Source organism: Camelus bactrianus, chromosome 31, assembly GCF_048773025.1.
Source record: "Camelus bactrianus isolate YW-2024 breed Bactrian camel chromosome 31, ASM4877302v1, whole genome shotgun sequence".
Lineage (NCBI taxonomy): Eukaryota > Metazoa > Chordata > Mammalia > Artiodactyla > Camelidae > Camelus > Camelus bactrianus.
The window spans coordinates 3,816,304-3,841,507 of NC_133569.1; positions in this window are offsets into that span (position 1 = coordinate 3,816,304).

Consider the following 25,204-nt stretch of genomic DNA (forward strand, 5'->3'; position numbering starts at 1 on the left):
TCTCCTGCAACCCGTTCCCTTTGTGCTAGATGAACGAACGTCTCTCCACATGCTCATTTCTGAGAGATAAGTGTGTGTGAAAGCCGTCCTTCAAATAGCTTGTTGGGAACACAAAGTTTCTTTTCAGTTGCAAACTCCACTCCATACATATATATGGGGAGGTACTAGCTCCAACTCGGTTTTACAGTGAAAACTGCAGGAACTTCAAACCGACACTAGGAAACAGACCGACAAACCAGAGTAAAATTTCACTTGCAACCCGTTTCCTTTGTGCTAGATGAACGAACGTCTCTCCACATGCTCAGTTCTGAGAGATAAGTGTGTGTGAAAGCCGTCCTTCAACTAGCTTGTTGGGAACACAAAGTTTCTCTTCAGTTGCAAACTCCACTCCATACATATATATGGGGAGGTACTAGCTCCAAATCGGTTTTACAGTGAAAACTACAGGAACTTCAAACCGGCACTAGGAAACAGACCGAGAAACCAGAGTAAAAGTTTCTCCTGCAAACCGTTCCCTTTGTGCTAGATGAACGAACGTCTCTCCACATGCTCAGTTCTGAGAGATAAGTGTGTGTGAAAGCCGTCCTTCACCTAGCTTGTTGGGAACACAAAATCTCTCTTCAGTTGCAAACTCCAATTCATACATATATATGGGGAGGTACTAGCTCCAACTCGGTTTTACAGTGAAAACTGCAGGAACTTCAAACCGGCACTAGGAACCTGACTGAGAAACCAGAGTAAAAGTTTCTCCTGCAACCCGTTCCCTTTGTGCTAGATGAACGAACGTTTCTTCACATGCTCAGTTCTGAGAGATAAGTGTGTGTGAAAGCCGTCCTTCACCTAACTTGTTGGGAACACAAAGTTTCTATACAGTAGCAAACTCCACTTCATACATATATATGGGAGGTAATAGCTCCAACTCGGTTTTACTGTGAATACTGAAGGAACTTCAAACCGGCACTAGGAAACAGACCGAGGAACCAGAGTAAAAGTTTCTCCTGCAACCCGTTCCCTTTGTGCTAGATGAACGAAAGTCTCTCCACATGCTCAGTTCTGAGATATAAGTGTGTGTGAAAGCCGTCCTTCACATATGTTGTTGGGAACACAAAGTTTCTTTTAAGTTGCAAACTCCACTCCATATATATATATGGGGAGGTACTAGCACCAACTCGGTTTTACAGTGAAAACTGCAGGAACATCAAACCGGCACAAGGAAACAGACTGAGAAACCAGAGTAAAAGTTTCTCCTGCAACCCGTTCCCTTTGTGCTAGATGAAAGAACGTCTCTCCACATGCTTAGTTCTGAGAGATAAGTGTGTGTTAAAGCTGTCCTTCACCTACCTTGTTGGGAACACAAAGTTTCTCTTCAGTTGCAAACTCCACTCCATACATATATATGGGGATGTACAAGCTCCAACTCGGTTTTACAGTGAAAACTGCAGGAACTTCAAACCGGCACTAGGAAACACACCGAGAAACCAGAGTAAAACTTTCTCCTGCAACCCGTTCCCTTTTTGCTAGATGAACGAACGTCTCTCCACATGCTCATTTCTGAGAGATAAGTGTGTGTGAATGCCGTCCTTCACATATCTTGTTGGGAACACAAAGTTTCTCCACACTTGCAAACTACACTCCATACATATATATGGGGAGGTACTAGCTCCAACTCGGTTTTACAGTGAAAACTGCAGGAACTTCAAAACGGCACTAGGAAACAGACTGAGAAACCAGAGTAAAAGTTTCCCTGCAACCCGTTCCGTTTGTGCTTGATGAACGAACGTCTCTCCACATGCTCAGTTCTGAGAGATAAGTGTGTGTGAAAGCCGTCCTTCACCTAGCTTGTTGGGAAAACAAAGTTTCTCTTCAGTTGCAATCTGCACTCCATACATATATATGTGTAGGTACTAGCTCCAACTCGGTTTTACAGTGAAAACTGCAGGAACTTCAAACCGGCACTAGGAAACAGACTGAGAAACCAGAGTAAAAGTTTCACCAGCAACCCGTTTCCTTTGTGCTAGATGAACGAAAGTCTCTCCACATGCTCAGTTCTGAGAGATAATTGTGTGTGAAAGCCGTCCTTCACCTACCTTGTTGGGAACACAAAGATTCTCTTCAGGTGCAAACTCCACTCCATACATATATATGGGGATGTACTAGCTCCAACTCCGTTTTACAGTGAAAATTGCAGGGACTTCCAACCGGCACTAGGAAACAGACTGAGAAACCAGAGTAAAAATTTCTCCTGCAATCCGTTCCCTTTTTGCTAGATGAACGAACGTCTCTCCACATGCTCAGTTCTGAGAGATAAGTGTGTGTGAAAGCCGTCCTTCACCTAGCTTGTTGGGAACACAAAGTTTCTCTTCAGTTGCAAACTCCACTCCATACATATATATGGGAGGTAATAGCTCCAACTCGGTTTTACTGTGAATACTGAAGGAACTTCAAACCGGCACTAGGAAACAGACCGAGGAACCAGATTAAAAGTTTCTCCTGCAACCCGTTCCCTTTGTACTAGATGAACGAAAGTCTCTCCACATGATCAGTTCTGAGAGATAAGTGTGTGTGAAAGCCGTCCTTCAAATATGTTGTTGGGAACACAAAGTTTCTTTTAAGTTGCAAACTCCACTCCATACATATATATGGGGAGGTTCTAGCACCAACTCGGTTTTACAGTGAAAACTGCAGGAACATCAAACCGGCACAAGGAAACAGACTGAGAAACCAGAGTAAAAGTTTCACCTGCAACCCGTTCCCTTTGTGCTAGATGAAAGAACGTCTCTCCACATGCTAAGTTCTGAGAGATAAGTGTGTGTTAAAGCTGTCCTTCACCTACCTTGTTGGGAACACAAAGTTTCTCTTCAGTTGCAAATTCCACTCCATACATATATAAGGGGAGGTACAAGCTCCAACTCGGTTTTACAGTGAAAACTGCAGGAACTTCAAACCGGCACTAGGAAACAGACCGAGAAACCAGAGTAAAAGTTTCTTCTGCAACCCGTTCCCTTTGTGCTAGATGAACGAACGTCTCTCCACATGCTCAGTTCTGAGAGGTAAGTGTGTGTGAAAGCTGTCCTTCATCTAGCTTGTTGGGAACACATAGTTTCTCTTCAGTTGCAAACTCCACTCCATACATATATATGGGGTGGTACTAGCTCCAACTCGGTTTTACAGTGAAAACTGCAGGAACTTAAAACAGGCACTAGGAAACAGACTGAGAAACCAGAGTAAAACTTTCTCCTGCAACCCGTTCCCTTTTTGCTAGATGAACGAACGTCTCTCCACATGCTCATTTCTGAGAGATAAGTGTGTGTGAAAGCCGTCCTTCACATATCTTGTTGGGAACACAAAGTTTCTCCACACTTGCAAACTACACTCCATACATATATATGGGGAGGTACTAGCTCCAACTCGGTTTTACAGTGAAAACTGCAGGAACTTCAAAACGGCACTAGGAAACAGACTGAGAAACCAGAGTAAAAGTTTCCCTGCAACCCGTTCCGTTTGTGCTTGATGAACGAACGTCTCTCCACATGCTCAGTTCTGAGAGATAAGTGTGTGTGAAAGCCGTCCTTCACCTAGCTTGTTGGGAACACAAAGTTTCTCTTCAGTTGCAATCTGCACTCCATACATATATATGGGTAGGTACTAGCTCCAACTCGGTTTTACAGTGAAAACTGCAGGAACTTCAAACCGGCACTAGGAAACAGACTGAGAAACCAGAGTAAAAGTTTCACCTGCAACCCGTTTCCTTTGTGCTAGATGAACGAACGTCTCTCCACATGCTCAGTTCTGAGAGATAAGTGTGTGTGAAAGCCGTCCTTCACCTACCTTGTTGGGAACACAAAGATTCTCTTCAGGTGCAAACTCCACTCCATACATATATATGGGGAGTACTAGCTCCAACTCGGTTTTACAGTGAAAATTGCAGGGACTTCCAACCGGCACTAGGAAACAGACTGAGAAACCAGAGTAAAAATTTCTCCTGCAATCCGTTCCCTTTTTGCTAGATGAATGAACGTCTCTCCACATGCTCAGTTCTGAGAGATAAGTGTGTGTGAAAGCCGTCCTTCACCTAGCTTGTTGGGAACACAAAGTTTCTCTTCAGTTGCAAACTCCACTCCATACATATATATGGGAGTTAATAGCTCCAACTCGGTTTTACTGTGAATACTGAAGGAACTTCAAACCGGCACTAGGAAACAGACCGAGGAACCAGAGTAAAAGTTTCTCCTGCACCCCTTTCCCTTTGTGCTAGATGAACGAAAGTCTCTCCACATGCTCATTTCTGAGAGATAAGTGTGTGTGAAAGCCGTCCTTCACATATGTTGTTGGGAACACAAAGTTTCTTTTAAGTTGCAAACTCCACTCCATACATATATATGGGGAGGTACTAGCACCAACTCGGTTTTACAGTGAAATCTGCAGGAACATCAAACCGGCACTAGGAAACAGACAGAGAGACCAGAGTAAAAGTTTCTCCTGCAACCCGTTCCCTTTGTGCTAGATGAACGAACGTCTCTCGACATGCTCAGTTCTGAGAGATAAGTGTGTGTGAAAGCCGTCCTTCATCTAGTTTGTTGGGAACACAAAGTTTCTTTTCAGTTGCAAACTCCACTCCATACTTATATATGGGGTGGTACTAGCTCCAACTCGGTTTTACAGTGAAAACTGCAGGAACTTCAAACCGGCACTAGGAAACATACTGAGAAACCAGAGTAAAATTTATCCTGCAACCCGTTCCCTTTGTGCTTGATGAACGAACGTCTCTCCACATGCTCAGTCCTGAGAGATAAGTGTGTGTGAAAGCCGTCCTTCACCTATCTTGTTGGGAACCCAAAGTTTCTCTTCAGTTGCAAACTCCACTCCATACATATATATGGGGAGGTACTAGCCCCAACTCGGTTTTACCGTGAAAACTGCAGGAACTTCAAACCGGCACTAGGAAACAGACTGAGAAACCAGAGTAAAAGTTTCTCCTGCAACCCGTTCCCTTTGTGCTAGATGAACGAACGTCTTTCCACATGCTCAGTTCTGAGAGATAAGTGTGTGTGAAAGCCGTCCTTCACCTAGCTTGTTGGGAACACAAAGATTCTCTTCAGTTGCAAACTCCACTCCATACATATATATAGGGAGTTACTAGCTCCAACTCCGTTTTTCAGTGAAATCTGCAGGAAATTCAAACCGGCACTAGGAAACAGACTGAGAAACCAGTGTAAAAATTTCTCCTGCAACCCGTTCCCTTTGTGCTAGATGAACGAACGTCTCTCCACATGCTCAGTTCTGAGAGATAAGTGTGTGTGAAAGCCGTCCTTCACCTAGCTTGTTGGGAACACAAAGTTTCTCTTCAGTTGCAAACTCCACTCCATACATATATATGGGGAGGTACTAGCTCCAACTCGGTTTTACAGTGAAAACTGCAGGAACTTCAAACCGGCACTAGGAAACAGACCGAGAAACCAGAGTATAAGTTTCTCCTGCAACCAGTTCCATTTGTGCTAGATGAACGAAAGTCTCTCCACATGCTCAGTTCTGAGAGATAAGTGTGTGTGAAAGCCGTTTTTCACCTAACTTGTTGGGAACACAAATTTTCTCTACAGTTGCCAACTCCACTCCATACATATATATGGGGAGGTACTAGCTCCAACTCGGTTTTACAGTGAAAATTGCAGGAACTTCAAACAGGCACTAGGAAACAGACTGAAAAACCAGAGTAAAAGTTTCTCCTGCAACCCTTTCCCTTTGTGCTAGATGAACGAACGTCTCTCCACATGCTCAGTTCTGAGAGATAAGTGTGTGTGAAAGCCGTCCTTCACCTAGCTTGTTGGGAACACAAAGATTCTCTTCAGTTGCAAACTCCACTCCATACATATATATGGGGAGTTACAAGCTCCAACTACGTTTTTCAGTGAAAACTGCAGGAAATTCAAACCGGCACTAGGAAACAGACTGAGAAACAAGTGTAAAAATTTCTCCTGCAACCCGTTCACTTTTTGCTAGATGAACGAACGTCTCTCCACATGCTCAGTTCTGAGAGATAAGTGTGTGTGAAAACCGTCCTTCACCTAGCTTGTTGGGAACACAAAGTTTCTCTTCAGTTGCAAACTCCACTCCATACATATATATGGGGAGGTACTAGCTCCAACTCGGTTTTACAGTGAAAACTGCAGGAACTTCAAACCGGCACTAGAAAACAGACCGAGAATCCAGAGTAAAAGTTTCTCCTGCAACCCGTTCCGTTTGTGTTAGATGAACGAACGTCTCTCCACATGCTCAGTTCTGAGAGATAATTGTGTGTGAAAGCCGTCCTTCACCTAGCTTGTTGGGAACCCAAAGTTTCTCTTCAGTTGCAAACTCCACTCCTTACATATATATGGGGAGGTACTAGCCCCATCTCGGTTTTACCGTGAAAACTGCAGGAACTTCAAACCGGCACTAGGAAACAGACTGAGAAACCAGAGTAAAAGTTTCTCCTGCAACCCGTTCCCTTTGTGCTAGATGAACGAACGTCTCTCCACATGCTCAGTTCTGAGAGATAAGTGTGTGTGAAAGCCGTCCTTCACCTAGCTTGTTGGGAACACAAAGATTCTCTTCAGTTGCAAACTCCACTCCATACATATATATGGGGAGTTACTAGCTCCAACTCCGTTTTTCAGTGAAAACTGCAGGAAATTCAAACCGGCACTAGGAAACAGACTGAGAAACCAGTGTAAAAATTTCTCCTGCAACCCGTTCCCTTTTTGCTAGATGAACGAACGTCTCTCCACATGCTCAGTTCTGAGAGATAAGTGTGTGTGAAAACCGTCCTTCACCTAGCTTGTTGGGAACACAAAGTTTCTCTTCAGTTGCAAACTCCACTCCATACATATATATGGGGAGGTACTAGCTCCAACTCGGTTTTACTGTGAAAACTGCAGGAACTTCAAACCGGCACTAGAAAACAGACCGAGAAACCAGAGAAAAAGTTTCCCCTGCAACCCGTTCCGTTTGTGTTAGATGAACGAACGTCTCTCCACATGCTCAGTTCTGAGAGATAATTGTGTGTGAAAGCCGTCTTTCAACTAGCTTGTTGGGAACACAATGTTTCTCTATAGTTGCAAACTCCACTCCATACATATATGTGGTGAGGTTCTAGCTCCAACTCGGTTTTACAGTGAAAACTGCAGGAACTTCAAACAGGCACTAGGAAACAGACCGGGAAACCAGAGTAAAAGTTTCTCCTGCAACCCGTTCCCTTTGTGCTAGATGAACTAACGTCTCTCCACAAGCTCAGTTCTGAGAGATAAGTGTGTGTGAAAGCCGTCCTTCACCTATCTTGTTGGGAACCCAAAGTTTCTCTTCAGTTGCAAACTCCACTCCATACATATATATGGGGAGGTACTAGCCCCATCTCGGTTTTACCGTGAAAACTGTAGGAACTTCAAACCGGCACTAGGAAACAGACTGAGAAACCAGAGTAAAAGTTTCTCCTGCAACACGTTCCCTTTGTGCTAGATGAACGAACGTCTCTACACATGCTCAGTTCTGAGAGATAAGTGTGTGTGAAAGCCGTCCTTCATCTAGCTTGTTGGGAACACAAAGTTTCTTTTCAGTTGCAACCTCCACTCCATACAAATATATGGGGTGGTACTAGCTCCAACTCGGTTTTACAGTGAAAACTGCAGGAACTTCAAACCGGCACTAGGAAACATACTGAGAAACCAGAGTAAAAGTTTATCCTGCAACCCGTTCCCTTTGTGCTTGATGAACGAACGTCTCTCCACATGCTCAGTTCTGAGAGATAAATGTGTGTGAAAGCCGTCCTTCACCTAGCTTGTTGGGAACCCAAAGTTTCTCTTCAGTTGCAAACTCCACTCCATACATATATATGGGGAGGTACTAGCCCCATCTCGGTTTTACCGTGAAAACTGCAGGAACTTCAAACCGGCACTAGGAAACAGACTGAGAAACCAGAGTAAAAGTTTCTCCTGCAACCCGTTCCCTTTGTGCTAGATGAACGAACGTCTCTCCACATGCTCAGTTCTGAGAGATAAGTGTGTGTGAAAGCCGTCCTTCACCTAGCTTGTTGGGAACACAAAGATTCTCTTCAGTTGCAAACTCCACTCCATACATATATATGGGGAGTTACTAGCTCCAACTCCGTTTTTCAGTGAAAACTGCAGGAAATTCAAACCGGCACTAGGAAACAGTCTGAGAAACCAGTGTAAAAATTTCTCCTGCAACCCGTTCCCTTTTTGCTAGATGAACGAACGTCTCTCCACATGCTCAGTTCTGAGAGATAAGTGTGTGTGAAAACCGTCCTTCACCTAGCTTGTTGGGAACACAAAGTTTCTCTTCAGTTGCAAACTCCACTTCATACATATATATGGGGAGGTACTAGCTCCAACTCGGTTTTACTGTGAAAACTGCAGGAACTTCAAACCGGCACTAGAAAACAGACCGAGAAACCAGAGTAAAAGTTTCTCCTGCAACCCGTTCCGTTTGTGTTAGATGAACGAACGTCTCTCCACATGCTCAGTTCTGAGAGATAATTGTGTGTGAAAGCCGTCTTTCAACTAGCTTGTTGGGAACACAATGTTTCTCTATAGTTGCAAACTCCACTCCATACATATATGTGGTGAGGTTCTAGCTCCAACTCGGTTTTACAGTGAAAACTGCAGGAACTTCAAACAGGCACTAGGAAACAGACCGGGAAACCAGAGTAAAAGTTTCTCCTGCAACCCGTTCCCTTTGTGCTAGATGAACTAACGTCTCTCCACAAGCTCAGTTCTGAGAGATAAGTGTGTGTGAAAGCCGTCCTTCACCTATCTTGTTGGGAACCCAAAGTTTCTCTTCAGTTGCAAACTCCACTCCATACATATATATGGGGAGGTACTAGCCCCATCTCGGTTTTACCGTGAAAACTGTAGGAACTTCAAACCGGCACTAGGAAACAGACTGAGAAACCAGAGTAAAAGTTTCTCCTGCAACCCGTTCCCTTTGTGCTAGATGAACGAACGTCTCTCCACATGCTCAGTTCTGAGAGATAAGTGTGTGTGAAAGCCGTCCTTCACCTAGCTTGTTGGGAACACAAAGATTCTCTTCAGTTGCAAACTCCACTCCATACATATATATGGGGAGTTACAAGCTCCAACTACGTTTTTCAGTGAAAACTGCAGGAAATTCAAACCGGCACTAGGAAACAGACTGAGAAATCAGTGTAAAAATTTCTCCTGCAACCCGTTCCCTTTTTGCTAGATGAACGAACGTCTCTCCACATGCTCAGTTCTGAGAGATAAGTGTGTGTGAAAACTGTCCTTCACCTAGCTTGTTGGGAACACAAAGTTTCTCTTCAGTTGCAAACTCCACTCCATACATATATATGGGGAGGTACTAGCTCCAACTCGGTTTTACTGTGAAAACTGCATTAACTTCAAACCGGCACTAGAAAACAGACCGTGAATCCAGAGTAAAAGTTTCTCCTGCAACCCGTTCCGTTTGTGTTAGATGAACGAACGTCTCTCCACATGCTCAGTTCTGAGAGATAATTGTGTGTGAAAGCCGTCCTTCACCTAGCTTGTTGGGAACCCAAAGTTTCTCTTCAGTTGCAAACTCCACTCCATACATATATATGGGGAGGTACCAGCCCCATCTCGGTTTTACCGTAAAAACTGCAGGAACTTCAAACCGGCACTAGGAAACAGATCGAGAAACCAGAGTAAAATTTCCTCCGGCAAACCGTTCCCTTTGTGCTAGATGAACGAACGTCTCTCCACATGCAAAGTTCTGAGAGATAAGTGTGTGTGAATGCCGTCCTTCAACTAGCTTGTTGGGAACACAAAGTTTCTCTTCAGTTGCAAACTCCACTCCATACATATATATGGGGAGGTACTAGCTCCAACTCGGTTTTACAGTGATAACAGCAAGAACTTCAAACCGGCACTAGGAAACCGACCGAGAAACCAGAGTAAAAGTTTCTCCTGCAAACCGTTCCCTTTGTGCTAAATGAACGAACGTCTCTCCACATGCTCAGTTCTGAGAGATAAGTGTGTGTGAAAGCTGTCCTTCACCTAGCTTGTTGGGAACACAAAGTTCTTTTCAGTTGCAAACTCCACTCCATGCATATATATGGGGAGGTAATAGCTCCAACTCGGTTTTACAGTGAAAACTGCAGGAACTTCAAACCGGCACTAGGAAACAGACTGAGAAACCAGAGTAAAAGTTTCCCCTGCAACCCGTTCCATTTGTGCTAGATGAACGAACGTCTCTCCACATGCTCAGTTCTGAGAGATAAGTGTGTGTGAAAGCCGTCCTTCACCTAGCTTGTTGGGAACACAAAGTTTCTCTTCCGTTGCAATCTCCACTCCATACATATATATGGGGAGGTACTAGCTCCAAATCGGTTTTACAGTGAAAACTGCAGGAACTTCAACCCGGCACTAGGAAACAGACTGAGAAACCAGAGTAAAAGTTTCTCCTGCAACCCGTTCCCTTTGTGCTAGATGAACGAACGTCTCTCCACATGCTCAGTTCTGAGAGATAATTGTGTGTGAAAGCCGTCCTTCACCTAGCTTGTTGGGAACACAAAGATTCTCTTCAGTTGCAAACTCCACTCCATACATATATATGGGGAGTTACAAGCTCCAAATACGTTTTTCAGTGAAAACTGCAGGAAATTCAAACCGGCACTAGGAAACAGACTGAGAAACCAGTGTAAAAATTTCTCCTGCAACCCGTTCACTTTTTGCTAGATGAACGAACGTCTCTCCATATGCTCAGTTCTGAGAGATAAGTGTGTGTGAAAACCGTCCTTCACCTAGCTTGTTGGGAACACAAAGTTTCTCTTCAGTTGCAAACTCCACTCCATACATATATATGGGGAGGTACTAGCTCCAACTCGGTTTTACAGTGAAAACTGCAGGAACTTCAAACCGGCACTAGAAAACAGACCGAGAATCCAGAGTAAAATTTTCTCCTGCAACCCGTTCCGTTTGTGTTAGATGAACGAACGTCTCTCCACATGCTCAGTTCTGAGAGATAATTGTGTGTGAAAGCCGTCCTTCACCTAGCTTGTTGGGAACCCAAAGTTTCTCTTCAGTTGCAAACTCCACTCCATACATATATATGGGGAGGTACTAGCCCCATCTCGGTTTTACCGTGAAAACTGCAGGAACTTCAAACCGGCACTAGGAAACAGACTGAGAAACCAGAGTAAAAGTTTCTCCTGCAACCCGTTCCCTTTGTGCTAGATGAACGAACGTCTCTCCACATGCTCAGTTCTGAGAGATAAGTGTGTGTGAAAGCCGTCCTTCACCTAGCTTGTTGGGAACACAAAGATTCTCTTCAGTTGCAAACTCCACTCCATACATATATATGGGGAGTTACTAGCTCCAACTCCGTTTTTCAGTGAAAACTGCAGGAAATTCAAACCGGCACTAGGAAACAGACTGAGAAACCAGTGTAAAAATTTCTCCTGCAACCCGTTCCCTTTTTGCTAGATGAACGAACGTCTCTCCACATGCTCAGTTCTGAGAGATAAGTGTGTGTGAAAACCGTCCTTCACCTAGCTTGTTGGGAACACAAAGTTTCTCTTCAGTTGCAAACTCCACTCCATACATATATATGGGGAGGTACTAGCTCCAACTCGGTTTTACTGTGAAAACTGCAGGAATTTAAAACCGGCACTAGAAAACAGACCGAGAAACCAGAGAAAAAGTTTCCCCTGCAACCCGTTCCGTTTGTGTTAGATGAACGAACGTCTCCCACATGCTCAGTTCTGAGAGATAATTGTGTGTGAAAGCCGTCTTTCAACTAGCTTGTTGGGAACACAATGTTTCTCTATAGTTGCAAACTCCACTCCATACATATATGTGGTGAGGTTCTAGCTCCAACTCGGTTTTACAGTGAAAACTGCAGGAACTTCAAACAGGCACTAGGAAACAGACCGGGAAACCAGAGTAAAAGTTTCTCCTGCAACCCGTTCCCTTTGTGCTAGATGAACTAACGTCTCTCCACAAGCTCAGTTCTGAGAGATAAGTGTGTGTGAAAGCTGTCCTTCACCTAGCTTGTTGGGAACACAAAGTTCTTTTCAGTTGCAACCTCCACTCCATGCATATATATGGGGAGGTACTAGCTCCAACTCGGTTTTACAGTGAAAACTGCAGGAACTTCAAACCGGCACTAGGAAACAGACTGAGAAACCAGAGTAAAAGTTTCCCCTGCAACCCGTTCCATTTGTGCTAGATGAACGAACGTCTCTCCACATGCTCAGTTCTGAGAGATAAGTGTGTGTGAAAGCCGTCCTTCACCTAGCTTGTTGGGAACACAAAGTTTCTCTTCAGTTGCAAACTCCACTCCATACATATATATGGGGAGGTACTAGCCCCATCTCGGTTTTACCGTGAAAACTGCAGGAACTTCAAACCGGCACTAGGAAACAGACTGAGAAACCAGAGTAAATGTTTCTCCTGCAACCCGTTCCGTTTGTGTTAGATGAACGAACGTCTCTCCACATGCTCAGTTCTGAGAGATAATTGTGTGTGAAAGCCGTCTTTCAACTAGCTTGTTGGGAACACAATGTTTCTCTATAGTTGCAAACTCCACTCCATACATATATGTGGTGAGGTTCTAGCTCCAACTCGGTTTTACAGTGAAAACTGCAGGAACTTCAAACAGGCACTAGGAAACAGACCGGGAAACCAGAGTAAAAGTTTCTCCTGCAAACCGTTCCCTTTGTGCTAGATGAACTAACGTCTCTCCACAAGCTCAGTTCTGAGAGATAAGTGTGTGTGAAAGCCGTCCTTCACCTATCTTGTTGGGAACCCAAAGTTTCTTTTCAGTTGCAAACTCCACTCCATACATATATATGGGGAGGTACTAGCTTCAACTCAGTTTTACAGTGAAAACTGCAGGAACTTCAAACAGGCACTAGGAAACAGACTGAGAAACCAGAGTAAAAGTTTCTCCTGCAACCCGTTCCCTTTGTGCTAGATGAAAGAACGTCTCTCCACATGCTGAGTTCTGAGAGATGTGTGTGTGAAAGCTGTCCTTCACCTAGCTTGTTGGGAACACAAAGTTTCTCTTCAGTTGCAAACTCCACTCCAAACATATATATGGGGATGTACTAGCTCCAACTCGGTTTTACAGTGAAAACTGCAGGAACTTCCAACCGGCACTAGGAAACAGACCGAGAAACCAGAGTAAAAGTTTCTCCTGCAACCCGTTCCCTTTGTGCTAGATGAACGAACGTCTCTCGACATGCTCAGTTCTGAGAGATAAGTGTGTGTGAAAGCCGTCCTTCACCTATCTTGTTGGGAACACAAAGTTTCTCTTCAGTTGCAAACTCCACTCCATACATATATATGGGGAGGTACTAGCTCCAACTCGGTTTTACAGTGAAAACTGCAGGAACTTCAAACCGGCACTAGGAAACAGATCGAGAAACCAGAGTAAAATTTCCTCCGGCAAACCGTTCCCTTTGTGCTAGATGAACGAACGTCTCTCCACATGCAAAGTTCTGAGAGATAAGTGTGTGTGAATGCCGTCCTTCAACTAGCTTGTTGGGAACACAAAGTTTCTCTCCAGTTGCAAACTCCACTCCATACATATATATGGGGAGGTACTAGCTCCAACTCGGTTTTACAGTGAAAACAGCAAGAACTTCAAACCGGCACTAGGAAACCGACCGAGAAACCAGAGTAAAAGTTTCTCCTGCAAACCGTTCCCTTTGTGCTAAATGAACGAACGTCTCTCCACATGCTCAGTTCTGAGAGATAAGTGTGTGTGAAAGCTGTCCTTCACCTAGCTTGTTGGGAACACAAAGTTCTTTTCAGTTGCAAACTCCACTCCATGCATATATATGGGGAGGTACTAGCTCCAACTCGGTTTTACAGTGAAAACTGCAGGAACTTCAAACCGGCACTAGGAAACAGACTGAGAAACCAGAGTAAAAGTTTCCCCTGCAACCCGTTCCATTTGTGCTAGATGAACGAACGTCTCTCCACATGCTCAGTTCTGAGAGATAAGTGTGTGTGAAAGCCGTCCTTCACCTAGCTTGTTGGGAACACAAAGTTTCTCTTCCGTTGCAATCTCCATTCCATACATATATATGGGGAGGTACTAGCTCCAAATCGGTTTTACAGTGAAAACTGCAGGAACTTCAAACCGGCACTAGAAAACAGACCGAGAATCCAGAGTAAAAGTTTCTCCTGCAACCCGTTCCCTTTGTGCTAGATGAACGAACGTCTCTCCACATGCTCAGTTCTGAGAGATAATTGTGTGTGAAAGCCGTCCTTCACCTAGCTTGTTGGGAACCCAAAGTTTCTCTTCAGTTGCAAACTCCACTCCATACATATATATGGGGAGGTACTAGCCCCATCTCGGTTTTACCGTGAAAACTGCAGGAACTTCAAACCGGCACTAGGAAACAGACTGAGAAACCAGAGTAAAAGTTTCTCCTGCAACCCGTTCCCTTTGTGCTAGATGAACGAACGTCTCTCCACATGCTCAGTTCTGAGAGATAAGTGTGTGTGAAAGCCGTCCTTCACCAGCTTGTTGGGAACACAAAGATTCTCTTCAGTTGCAAACTCCACTCCATACATATATATGGGGAGTTACTAGCTCCAACTCCGTTTTTCAGTGAAAACTGCAGGAAATTCAAACCGGCACTAGGAAACAGACTGAGAAACCAGTGTAAAAATTTCTCCTGCAACCCGTTCCCTTTTTGCTAGATGAACGAACGTCTCTCCACATGCTCAGTTCTGAGAGATAAGTGTGTGTGAAAACCGTCCTTCACCTAGCTTGTTAGGAACACAAAGTTTCTCTTCAGTTGCAAACTCCACTCCATACATATATATGGGGAGGTACTAGCTCCAACTCGGTTTTACTGTGAAAACTGCAGGAATTTCAAACCGGCACTAGAAAACAGACCGAGAAACCAGAGAAAAAGTTTCCCCTGCAACCCGTTCCGTTTGTGTTAGATGAACGAACGTCTCCCACATGCTCAGTTCTGAGAGATAATTGTGTGTGAAAGCCGTCTTTCAACTAGCTTGTTGGGAACACAATGTTTCTCTATAGTTGCAAACTCCACTCCATACATATATGTGGTGAGGTTCTAGCTCCAACTCGGTTTTACAGTGAAAACTGCAGGAACTTCAAACAGGCACTAGGAAACAGACCGGGAAACCAGAGTAAAAGTTTCTCCTGCAACCCGTTCCCTTTGTGCTAGATGAACGAACGTCTCTCCACAAGCTCAGTTCTGAGAGATAAGTGTGTGTGAAAGCTGTCCTTCACCTAGCTTGTTGGGAACACAAAGTTCTTTTCAGTTGCAACCTCCACTCCATGCATATATATGGGGAGGTACTAGCTCCAACTCGGTTTTACAGTGAAAACTGCAGGAACTTCAAACCGGCACTAGGAAACAGACTGAGAAACCAGAGTAAAAGTTTCCCCTGCAACCCGTTCCATTTGTGCTAGATGAACGAACGTCTCTCCACATGCTCAGTTCTGAGAGATAAGTGTGTGTGAAAGCCGTCCTTCACCTAGCTTGTTGGGAACACAAAGTTTCTCTTCAGTTGCAAACTCCACTCCATACATATATATGGGGAGGTACTAGCCCCATCTCGGTTTTACCGTGAAAACTGCAGGAACTTCAAACCGGCACTAGGAAACAGACTGAGAAACCAGAGTAAAAGTTTCTCCTGCAACCCGTTCCCTTTGTGCTAGATGAACGAACGTCTCTCCACATGCTCAGTTCTGAGAGATATGTGTGTGTGAAAGCCGTCCTTCACCTAGCTTGTTGGGAACACAAAGATTCTCTTCAGCTGCAAACTCCACTCCATACATATATATGGGGAGTTACTAGCTCCAACTCCGTTTTTCAGTGAAAACTGCAGGAAATTCAAACCGGCACTAGGAAACAGACTGAGAAACCAGTGTAAAAATTTCTCCTGCAACCCGTTCCTTTTTTGCTAGATGAACGAACGTCTCTCCACATGCTCAGTTCTGAGAGATAAGTGTGTGTGAAAACCGTCCTTCACCTAGCTTGTTGGGAACACAAAGTTTCTCTTCAGTTGCAAACTCCACTCCATACATATATATGGGGAGGTACTAGCTCCAACTCGGTTTTACTGTGAAAACTGCAGGAACTTCAAACCGGCACTAGAAAACAGACCGAGAAACCAGAGAAAAAGTTTCCCCTGCAACCCGTTCCGTTTGTGTTAGATGAACGAACGTCTCTCCACATGCTCAGTTCTGAGAGATAATTGTGTGTGAAAGCCGTCTTTCAACTAGCTTGTTGGGAACACAATGTTTCTCTATAGTTGCAAACTCCACTCCATACATATATGTGGTGAGGTTCTAGCTCCAACTCGGTTTTACAGTGAAAACTGCAGGAACTTCAAACAGGCACTAGGAAACAGACCGGGAAACCAGAGTAAAAGTTTCTCCTGCAACCCGTTCACTTTTTGCTAGATGAACGAACGTCTCTCCACATGCTAAGTTCTGAGAGATAAGTGTGTGTGAAAACCGTCCTTCACCTAGCTTGTTGGGAACACAAAGTTTCTCTTCAGTTGCAAACTCCACTCCATACATATATATGGGGAGGTACTAGCTCCAACTCGGTTTTACAGTGAAAACTGCAGGAACTTCAAACCGGCACTAGAAAACACACCGAGAATCCAGAGTAAAAGTTTCTCCTGCAACCCGTTCCGTTTGTGTTAGATGAACGAACGTCTCTCCACATGCTCAGTTCTGAGAGATAATTGTGTGTGAAAGCCGTCCTTCACCTAGCTTGTTGGGAACCCAAAGTTTCTCTTCAGTTGCAAACTCCACTCCATACATATATATGGGGAGGTACTAGCCCCATCTCGGTTTTACCGTGAAAACTGCAGGAACTTCAAACCGGCACTAGGAAACAGACTGAGAAACCAGAGTAAAAGTTTCTCCTGCAACCTGTTCCCTTTGTGCTAGATGAACGAACGTCTCTCCACATGCTCAGTTCTGAGAGATATGTGTGTGTGAAAGCCGTCCTTCACCTAGCTTGTTGGGAACACAAAGATTCTCTTCAGTTGCAAACTCCACTCCATACATATATATGGGGGTTACTAGCTCCAACTCCGTTTTTCAGTGAAAACTGCAGGAAATTCAAACCGGCACTAGGAAACAGACTGAGAAACCAGTGTAAAAATTTCTCCTGCAACCCGTTCCCTTTTTGCTAGATGAACGAACGTCTCTCCACATGCTCAGTTCTGAGAGATTAGTGTGTGTGAAAACCGTCCTTCACCTAGCTTGTTGGGAACACAAAGTTTCTCTTCAGTTGCAAACTCCACTCCATACATATATATGGGGAGGTACTAGCTCCAACTCGGTTTTACTGTGAAAACTGCAGGAACTTCAAACCGGCACTAGAAAACAGACCGAGAAACCAGAGAAAAAGTTTCCCCTGCAACCCGTTCCGTTTGTGTTAGATGAACGAACGTCTCTCCACATGCTCAGTTCTGAGAGATAATTGTGTGTGAAAGCCGTCTTTCAACTAGCTTGTTGGGAACACAATGTTTCTCTATAGTTGCAAACTCCACTCCATACATATATGTGGTGAGGTTCTAGCTCCAACTCGGTTTTACAGTGAAAACTGCAGGAACTTCAAACAGGCACTAGGAAACAGACCGGGAAAGCAGAGTAAAAGTTTCTCCTGCAACCCGTTCCCTTTGTGCTAGATGAACTAACGTCTCTCCACAAGCTCAGTTCTGAGAGATAAGTGTGTGTGAAAGCCGTCCTTCACCTATCTTGTTGGGAACCCAAAGTTTCTCTTCAGTTGCAAACTCCACTCCATACATATATATGGGGAGGTACTAGCCCCATCTCGGTTTTACCGTGAAAACTGCAGGAACTTCAAACCGGCACTAGGAAACAGACTGAGAAACCAGAGTAAAAGTTTCTCCTGCAACCCGTTCCCTTTGTGCTAGATGAACGAACGTCTCTCCACATGCTCAGTTCTGAGAGATAAGTGTGTGTGAAAGCCGTCCTTCACCTAGCTTGTTGGGAACACAAAGATTCTCTTCAGTTGCAAACTCCACTCCATACATATATATGGGGAGTTACTAGCTCCAACTCCGTTTTTCAGTGAAAACTGCAGGAAATTCAAACCGGCACTAGGAAACAGACTGAGAAACCAGTGTAAAAATTTCTCCTGCAACCCGTTCCCTTTTTGCTAGATGAACGAACGTCTCTCCACATGCTCAGTTCTGAGAGATAAGTGTGTGTGAAAACCGTCCTTCACCTAGCTTGTTGGGAACACAAAGTTTCTCTTCAGTTGCAAACTCCACTCCATACATATATATGGGGAGGTACTAGCTCCAACTCGGTTTTACTGTGAAAACTGCAGGATCTTCAAACCGGCACTAGAAAACAGACCGAGAAACCAGAGTAAAAGTTTCTCCTGCAACCCGTTCCGTTTGTGTTAGATGAACGAACGTCTCTCCACATTCTCAGTTCTGAGAGATAATTGTGTGTGAAAGCCGTCTTTCAACTAGCTTGTTGGGAACACAATGTTTCTCTATAGTTGCAAACTCCACTCCATACATATATGTGGTGAGGTTCTAGCTCCAACTCGGTTTTACAGTGAAAACTGCAGGAACTTCAAACAGGCACTAGGAAACAGACTGGGAAACCAGAGTAAAGTTTCTCCTGCAACCCGTTCCCTTTGTGCTAGATGAACTAACGTCTCTCCACAAGCTCAGTTCTGAGAGATAAGTGTGTGTGAAAGCCGTCCTTCACCTATCTTGTTGGGAACCCAAAGTTTCTCTTCAGTTGCAAACTCCACTCCATACATATATATGGGGAGGTACTAGCCCCATCTCGGTTTTACCGTGAAAAATGTAGGAACTTCAAACCGGCACTAGGAAACAGACTGAGAAACCAGAGTAAAAGTTTCTCCTGCAACCCGTTCCCTTTGTGCTAGATGAACGAACGTCTCTCCACATGCTCAGTTCTGACAGATAAGTGTCTGTGAAAGCCGTCCTTCACCTAGCTTGTTGGGAACACAAAGATTCTCTTCAGTTGCAAACTCCACTCCATACATATATATGGGGAGTTACAAGCTCCAACTACGTTTTTCAGTGAAAACTGCAGGAAATTCAAACCGGCACTAGGAAACAGACTGAGAAACCAGTGTAAAAATTTCTCCTGCAACCCGTTCACTTTTTGCTAGATGAACGAACGTCTCTCCACATGCTCAGTTCTGAGAGATAAGTGTGTGTGAAAACCGTCCTTCACCTAGCTTGTTGGGAACACAAAGTTTCTCTTCAGTTGCAAACTCCACTCCATACATATATATGGGGAGGTACTAGCTCCAACTCGGTTTTACTGTGAAAACTGCAGGAACTTCAAACCGGCACTAGAAAACAGACCGTGAATCCAGAGTAAAAGTTTCTCCTGCAACCCGTTCCGTTTGTGTTAGATGAACGAACGTCTCTCCACATGCTCAGTTCTGAGAGATAATTGTGTGTGAAAGCCGTCCTTCACCTAGCTTGTTGGGAACCCAAAGTTTCTCTTCAGTTGCAAACTCCACTCCATACATATATATGGGGAGGTACTAGCCCCATCTCGGTTTTACCGTGAAAACTGCAGGAACTTCAAACCGGCACTAGGAAACAGACTGAGAAACCAGAGTAAAAGTTTCTCCTGCAACCCGTTCCCTTTGTGCTAGATGAACGAACGTCTCTCCACATGCTCAGTTCTGAGAGATAAGTGTCTGTGAAAGCCGTCCTTCACCTAGCTTGTTGGGAACACAAAGATTCTCTTCAGTTGCAAACTCCACTCCATACATATATATGGGGAGTTACTAGCTCCAACTCCGTTTTTCAGTGAAAACTGCAGGAAATTCAAACCGGCACTAGGAAACAGACTGAGAAACCAGTGTAAAAATTTCTCCTGCAACCCGTTCCCTTTTTGCTAGATGAACGAACGTCTCTCCACATGCTCAGTTCTGAGAGATAAGTGTGTGTGAAAACCGTCCTTCACCTAGCTTGTTGGGAACACAAAGTTTCTCTTCAGTTGCAAACTCCACTCCATACATATATATGGGGAGGTACTAGCTCCAACTCGGTTTTACTGTGAAAACTGCAGGAACTTCAAACCGGCACTAGAAAACAGACCGAGAAACCAGAGTAAAAGTTTCTCCTGCAACCCGTTCCGTTTGTGTTAGATGAACGAACGTCTCTCCACATGCTCAGTTCTGAGAGATAATTGTGTGTGAAAGCCGTCTTTCAACTAGCTTGTTGGGAACACAATGTTTCTCTATAGTTGCAAACTCCACTCCATACATATATGTGGTGAGGTTCTAGCTCCAACTCGGTTTTACAGTGAAAACTGCAGGAACTTCAAACAGGCACTAGGAAACAGACCGGGAAACCAGAGTAAAAGTTTCTCCTGCAACCCGTTCCCTTTGTGCTAGATGAACTAACGTCTCTCCACAAGCTCAGTTCTGAGAGATAAGTGTGTGTGAAAGCCGTCCTTCACCTATCTTGTTGGGAACCCAAAGTTTCTCTTCAGTTGCAAACTCCACTCCATACATATATATGGGGAGGTACAAGCCCCATCTCGGTTTTACCGTGAAAACTGCAGGAACTTCAAACCGGCACTAGGAAACAGACTGAGAAACCAGAGTAAAAGTTTCTCCTGCAACCCGTTCCCTTTGTGCTAGATGAACGAACGTCTCTCCACATGCTCAGTTCTGAGAGATAAGTGTGTGTGAAAGCCGTCCTTCACCTAGCTTGTTGGGAACACAAAGATTCTCTTCAGTTGCAAACTCCACTCCATACATATATATGGGGAGTTACTAGCTCCAACTCCGTTTTTCAGTGAAAACTGCAGGAAATTCAAACCGGCACTAGGAAACAGACTGAGAAACCAGTGTAAAAATTTCTCCTGCAACCCGTTCCCTTTTTGCTAGATGAACGAACGTCTCTCCACATGCTCAGTTCTGAGAGATAAGTGTGTGTGAAAACCGTCCTTCACCTAGCTTGTTGGGAACACAAAGTTTCTCTTCATTTGCAAACTCCACTCCATACATATATATGGGGAGGTACTAGCTCCAACTCGGTTTTACTGTGAAAAATGCAGGAACTTCAAACCGGCACTAGAAAACAGACCGAGAAACCAGAGTAAAAGTTTCTCCTGCAACCCGTTCCGTTTGTGTTAGATGAACGAACGTCTCTCCACATGCTCAGTTCTGAGAGATAATTGTGTGTGAAAGCCGTCTTTCAACTAGCTTGTTGGGAACACAATGTTTCTCTATAGTTGCAAACTCCACTCCATACATATATGTGGTGAGGTTCTAGCTCCAACTCGGTTTTACAGTGAAAACTGCAGGAACTTCAAACAGGCACTAGGAAACAGACTGGGAAACCAGAGTAAAAGTTTCTCCTGCAACCCGTTCCCTTTGTGCTAGATGAACTAACGTCTCTCCACAAGCTCAGTTCTGAGAGATAAGTGTGTGTGAAAGCCGTCCTTCACCTATCTTGTTGGGAACCCAAAGTTTCTCTTCAGTTGCAAACTCCACTCCATACATATATATGGGGAGGTACTAGCCCCATCTCGGTTTTACCGTGAAAACTGTAGGAACTTCAAACCGGCACTAGGAAACAGACTGAGAAACCAGAGTAAAAGTTTCTCCTGCAACCCGTTCCCTTTGTGCTAGATGAACGAACGTCTCTCCACATGCTGAGTTCTGAGAGATAAGTGTGTGTGAAAGCCGTCCTTCACCTAGCTTGTTGGGAACACAAAGATTCTCTTCAGTTGCAAACTCCACTCCATACATATATATGGGGAGTTACAAGCTCCAACTACGTTTTTCAGTGAAAACTGCAGGAAATTCAAACCGGCACTAGGAAACAGACTGAGAAACCAGTGTAAAAATTTCTCCTGCAACCCGTTCATTTTTGCTAGATGAACGAACGTCTCTCCACATGCTCAGTTCTGAGAGATAAGTGTGTGTGAAAACCGTCCTTCACCTAGCTTGTTGGGAACACAAAGTTTCTCTTCAGTTGCAAACTCCACTCCATACATATATATGGGGAGGTACTAGCTCCAACTCGGTTTTACTGTGAAAACTGCAGGAACTTCAAACCGGCACTAGAAAACAGACCGTGAATCCAGAGAAAAAGTTTCTCCTGCAACCCGTTCCGTTTGTGTTAGATGAACGAACGTCTCTCCACATGCTCAGTTCTGAGAGTTAATTGTGTGTGAAAGCCGTCCTTCACCTAGCTTGTTGGGAACCCAAAGTTTCTCTTCAGTTGCAAACTCCACTCCATACATATATATGGGGAGGTACTAGCCCCATCTCGGTTTTACCGTGAAAACTGCAGGAACTTCAAACCGGCACTAGGAAACAGACTGAGAAACCAGAGTAAAAGTTTCTCCTGCAACCCGTTCCCTTTGTGCTAGATGAACGAACGTCTCTCCACATGCTCAGTTCTGAGAGATAAGTGTCTGTGAAAGCCGTCCTTCACCTAGCTTGTTGGGAACACAAAGATTCTCTTCAGTTGCAAACTCCACTCCATACATATATATGGGGAGTTACTAGCTCCAACTCCGTTTTTCAGTGAAAACTGCAGGAAATTCAAACCGGCACTAGGAAACAGACTGAGAAACCAGTGTAAAAATTTCTCCTGCAACCCGTTCCCTTTTTGCTAGATGAACGAACGTCTCTCCACATGCTCAGTTCTGAGAGATAAGTGTGTGTGAAAACCGTCCTTCACCTAGCTTGTTGGGAACACAAAGTTTCTCTTCAGTTGCAAACTCCACTCCATACATATGTATGGGGAGGTACTAGCTCCAACTCGGTTTTACTGTGAAAACTGCAGGAACTTCAAACCGGCACTAGAAAACAGACCGAGAAACCAGAGTAAAAGTTTCTCCTGCAACCCGTTCCGTTTGTGTTAGATGAACGAACGTCTCTCCACATGCTCAGTTCAGAGAGATAATTGTGTGTGAAAGCCGTCTTTCAACTAGCTTGTTGGGAACACAATGTTTCTCTATAGTTGCAAACTCCACTCCATACATATATGTGGTGAGGTTCTAGCTCCAACTCGGTTTTACAGTGAAAACTGCAGGAACTTCAAACAGGCACTAGGAAACAGACCGGGAAACCAGAGTAAAAGTTTCTCCTGCAACCCGTTCCCTTTGTGCTAGATGAACTAACGTCTCTCCACAAGCTCACTTCTGAGAGATAAGTGTGTGTGAAAGCCGTCCTTCACCTATCTTGTTGGGAACCCAAAGTTTCTTTTCAGTTGCAAACTCCACTCCATACATATATATGGGGAGGTACTAGCTTCAACTCAGTTTTACAGTGAAAACTGCAGGAACTTCAAACAGGCACTAGGAAACAGACTGAGAAACCAGAGTAAAAGTTTCTCCTGCAACCCGTTCCCTTTGTGCTAGATGAAAGAACGTCTCTCCACATGCTGAGTTCTGAGAGATGTGTGTGTGAAAGCTGTCCTTCACCTAGCTTGTTGGGAACACAAAGTTTCTCTTCAGTTGCAAACTCCACTCCAAACATATATATGGGGAGGTACTAGCTCCAACTCGGTTTTACAGTGAAAACTGCAGGAACTTCCAACCGGCACTAGGAAACAGACCGAGAAACCAGAGTAAAAGTTTCCCCTGCAACCCGTTCCCTTTGTGCTAGATGAACGAACGTCTCTCCACATGCCCAGTTCTGAGAGATAAGTGTGTGTGAAAGCCGTCCTTCACATATATTGTTGGGAACACAAAGTTTCACTTCCGTTGTAATCTCCACTCCATACATATATATGGGGAGGTACTAGCTCCAACTCGCTTTTACAGTGAAAACTGCAGGAACTTCAAACCGGCACTAGGAAACAGACTGAGAAACCAGAGTAAAAGTTTCTCCTGCAACCCGTTCCCTTTGTGCTAGATGAAAGAACGTCTCTCGACATGCTCAGTTCTGAGAGATAAGTGTGTGTGAAAGCCGTCCTTCACCTAGCTTGTTGGGAACACAAAGTTTCTCTTCAGTTGCAAACTCCACTCCATACATATATATGGGGAGGTACTAGCTCCAACTCGGTTTTACAGTGAAAACTGCAGGAACTTCAAACCGGCACTAGGAAACAGACCGAGAAACCAGAGTAAAAGTTACTCTTGCATCCCGTTCCCTTTGTGCTAGATGAACGAACGTCTCTCCACATGCTCAGTTCTGAGAGATAAGTGTGTGTGAAAGCCGTCCTTCACCTAGCTTGTTGGGAACACAAATTTTCTCTTCAGTTGCAAACCCCACTCCATACATATATATGGGGAGGTACTAGCTCCAACTCGGTTTTACAGTGAAAACTGCAGGAACTTCAAACCGGCACTAGGAAACAGATCGAGAAACCAGAGTAAAATTTCCTCCGGCAAACCGTTCCCTTTGTGCTAGATGAACGAACGTCTCTCCACATGCAAAGTTCTGAGAGATAAGTGTGTGTGAATGCCGTCCTTCAACTAGATTGTTGGGAACACAAAGTTTCTCTTCAGTTGCAAACTCCACTCCATACATATATATGGGGAGGTACTAGCTCCAACTCGGTTTTACAGTGAAAACAGCAAGAACTTCAAACCGGCACTAGGAAACCGACCGAGAAACCAGAGTAAAAGTTTCTCCTGCAAACCGTTCCCTTTGTGCTAAATGAACGAACGTCTCTCCACATGCTCAGTTCTGAGAGATAAGTGTGTGTGAAAGCTGTCCTTCACCTAGCTTGTTGGGAACACAAAGTTCTTTTCAGTTGCAAACTCCACTCCATGCATATATATGGGGAGGTACTAGCTCCAACTCGGTTTTACAGTGAAAACTGCAGGAACTTCAAACCGGCACTAGGAAACAGACTGAGAAACCAGAGTAAAAGTTTCCCCTGCAACCCGTTCCATTTGTGCTAGATGAACGAACGTCTCTCCACATGCTCAGTTCTGAGAGATAAGTATGTGTGAAAGCCGTCCTTCACCTAGCTTGTTGGGAACACAAAGTTTCTCTTCAGTTGCAATCTCCACTCCATACATATATATGGGGAGGTACTAGCTCCAAATCGGTTTTACAGTGAAAACTGCAGGAACTTCAACCCGGCACTAGGAAACAGACCGAGAAACCAGAGTAAAAGTTTCTCCTGTTACTCGTTCCCTTTGTGCTAGATGAACGAACGTCTCTCCACATGCTCAGTTCTGAGAGATAAGTGTGTGT